A 3505-nucleotide genomic window follows, 5' to 3' on the forward strand; every position below is an offset into this window, starting at 1 on the left:
AATTATTTTTCTACTAAAATTTTAAGATAATAGGAAATACCTAAAATTGTAGATTCCCTAAAAATTTATTTATACATTGAACTTTTGGTATCTTAAAGTTGCATATTAAATAATTTAAAAAGTAACCTTGCTGGAATTTTCTAATTATAAAAATGCTTGCCCTAAGTACTTAGTTGGTGCCTGGCAAAATTTCCTTCCCTTTTTCTCCCTTCCTCCTTTCTTTCCTTTTCTGTTTCTTTCTGAACTATCTATCCTTTCAAGTCTATTTTGCTAACATCATAGTTATCGTCCTAGAATGGTTTCTATAATGTGAATTTTTGTGCATTTTATCAATTTTGATCCCCAAATATTTGGAACTTATTCTGGGAAAAAATGTTGATGCCCTTAATGTAATGTGATTATTACAAAGATGTTTAATAACAACTTTATAATTTTTGATCAGTGTTCATGTTAGACAAAAGAACTGTGCTATTTTTTTTTTTTTTTTAATATGGAACGTTTCAGGACTGTGTGTCACTCTTGTGCAGAGGACATGCTGGTATTCTCTGTATCATTCCAATTTTAATGTTTTATTTTTTTTTATTTTTGAGAGAGAGAGAGAACGGGGGAGGGGCACAGAATTTGAAGCAGGCTCCAGGCTCTGGCTTCCAGCACAGAGCCCCACACAGGGCTTGAACTCATGAACCATGACCTGAGCCAAAGTCGGATGCTTAACCAATTGAGCCCCCCCAGACGTGTCCCACAGTGGTCCTCTTTTGACAGCACAATTATCATTTCTTACCGAATCGCTGAGTCCCAAGTTAACTAAGTAAGCTAGCGAGGCCTGACACAGACCTGTCGCCACCATCTTGAAACTGACTGCCTCCAGGCCTTATGCTAGTCTGAAATGGATTAGTACTTGCAACTAAAGTTGATGCATAAAACTTCGGATTATATAGTATTTGAGTTTTGTTTTATATGTGGTTCTATAGAAAAATAAAAAAATGTAAACAGGCCAAAGAAAATCATCTATCATTCATCTCTTTCTAGCCTGAAATAACATTTTCTTGCATGTACTGCCCTATTTTTTAAATGCATACTAAGCTATGTAAGCACATAAGAAAATACATTATAAAACAAAAGTGGTTTTATCGAACAAAACTATTGGTATACTGTTTGATAAGTGCGTACTGTTTTAAATTTATGTTTTCCCTATCAATAATACATTTCTATATAAATAAATGCAAAACTATTTCATGAATAAAGTAGGATTTGTTTAACCAAACCTCTATTAGATTTTTAAAAATCTTGGGCTCTTATAAAACCGTACCTTCTTTAAATGTATTATAATAGATCTTTGTGCATTTGTCCAATATTTACCTTAAAGAGCTTCTGATATATCGCTATGTTTAGGTCCATTAGAATTATATTATAAAAAGCTGCCTTTATCAAGTATGGGGGAGAATAGCTGTGGTTTTTGTACCACATTTTCCCCTTTTTTTCTGGTTCTTTAGGGGAACTACACCTTGTAACATCTTACTCTGCTTCCCACCTTGGGCCATGATCCTGGAAGGGTTGAATCACATGGCCTCCCTCCTTCCCTCCCAGGCATGTGCTTGTGATCCAAATTGGACCAGAGTATTTCCCCAGACATTGCTGATAGAGCAAATTGAGAGACTTGTCTATCTGCTCTTGGCTGTCTTTCCTGGCACGAAGGAGGAGGCTGTTTGTACAAGGAGCAACTGAGAGAATTAAAGAGGGAAGTAGAAAAGTGATAGATGACAGGAGGGAAGGAAGGAATGAAGGAAAGAAGGTAGGGAGGAAGGGAAGAAGGAAGGAAGGGAAGGAAGGAAGGAAGGAAAAAAGGAAAGAAGAAAGGAGGGAAGGATGGAAGGAAGGAAGGAAATATTTGAGCTTCTATATCTAGCCATGCCTGAGAGTTAGAACTACCTCTGGACTCTTCAGTTGTATGAGCCGATAAATTCACTTTATTATTTTTTTAATTTTTTGTTTATACTTCAGTTGTATAAGCCGATAAATTCACTTTATTATTTTTTTATTTTTTGCTTATAATAGTTGATTTGGATCTCTGTCTCTTATAACCAAAACAGTCTTGATAATACATGAAGCAATATAAAAAATAAAAGTAATAAAGATTTATCTGTCTTATCAATAAATTATCTGAGTAGCTATACACACATTTTTTTCTATCATGTTGTCCACTATTTTAAAACACAGAATTTCTGCTCTCACGCTTACGTGACTTATCACTAGTCTCTACCTATTTAAACATCCAACTTTGAAGGAATGCTGCCCTTTACAGGAACATGACTTTTTCAGAGACTGAAAATTTGGATTAAAAAATTTTTAAAAGTCTGTAAGTATTCACATTTCAAAATGTTGTGCTATAATATATAATAGTCTTTTAAATGCTTCTCATTACAATGGAAATATGATTTCAATTATAACAATTCAGGTTACTAACAACTTTTCAAGAACATGAATGATGCAAAAGGACTGTTACATAGCTTTGTTTTGAATTTTTCCCATTCATGAGAACTTACCCAGTTGTATTTTCATCATCTTTTCTTGGCACTTGCTTAGTTTTTGACACAGTTGTTGCACAGGAGCATACAAAGCTTAGGAAGTATGACTGGCATCACCTGGTAAACTCAGGATACAAACACTCTTACATGTCTTTTTTTTTTTCCTACGGTCTAGTTTGAAAACTCACCTGCCATATTTAATAGGAAGCGTAATGTCTCCTTAAAATCTTTCCCCCCAAATTGTTCAAGAACTCTGGGAGATGACTGAGCTCAAAGGTTAATCCTGGCAAATAGAGAAGTCTGTAGTAGCTCTTTTTTGCCACAAGGTGTCACAAAAGGAAGAGCTTGCACAGGCTGATCGCTATGCTGTGGGAGTCCCTTGCTGGTCCAGACCCCTGTCCAGAATCCATGACATCCTCTGTACTTGATGCCCCTTCTCTGAGGGTCACCCATTGTTCCCTAAAGCACAACCAGCCTGTAAGCTTGTTGGATTCAGAGAAGCCTCTAGGAGCAAGTATTGCCTTGTGCCCAAACCAGCCCCATCCCATAAACACGTATGTCCTTTTCTTCTTTTGGGGGGTTTCCCTGGGAAGAGCTTTTTATTTTGACATAATTTGAAACTTTCAGAATATTTGCAAGGATGGGATGAGAAACTCCGGTATACCGTTTCTCCAGATTTGCTAGTTACTCCCACATACATTTTTCTTTTTCTGAACCATTTAAAAGGAGGTTGGAAACATTCCTGTGTGTATTTCCTGAGGGCTAAGACATTCCCCTACATAATTAGAGTAGAATTATCAAAGTTAGGAGATATAATAGTTATGTAATGCTATTGTCTAATTCAGAGTGTGTGTTAAGATTTCTACAACTATCCCAGTAATATTTTTATAGTTATTCTCCTCCCTCCCTGCCCCAGTTTAAGATCCAGTCCAGGACCATATATAACATTTAGCTGAAATGCCTGTTTAATCTCCTTTAAT

The 3505-nt window shown here is 36.0% G+C and overlaps 1 pseudogene; it reads right to left on the reverse strand.

The window, feature by feature from the left end:
• Positions 1 to 484: 484 nt before the first annotated feature.
• Positions 485 to 582, reverse strand: LOC123610041 (annotated as a pseudogene).
• Between the last annotated feature and the right edge of the window lie 2923 nt (positions 583 to 3505).

Source organism: Leopardus geoffroyi, chromosome B2 (assembly GCF_018350155.1).
Source record: "Leopardus geoffroyi isolate Oge1 chromosome B2, O.geoffroyi_Oge1_pat1.0, whole genome shotgun sequence".
In the NCBI taxonomy this organism is placed as follows: Eukaryota; Metazoa; Chordata; class Mammalia; order Carnivora; family Felidae; genus Leopardus; species Leopardus geoffroyi.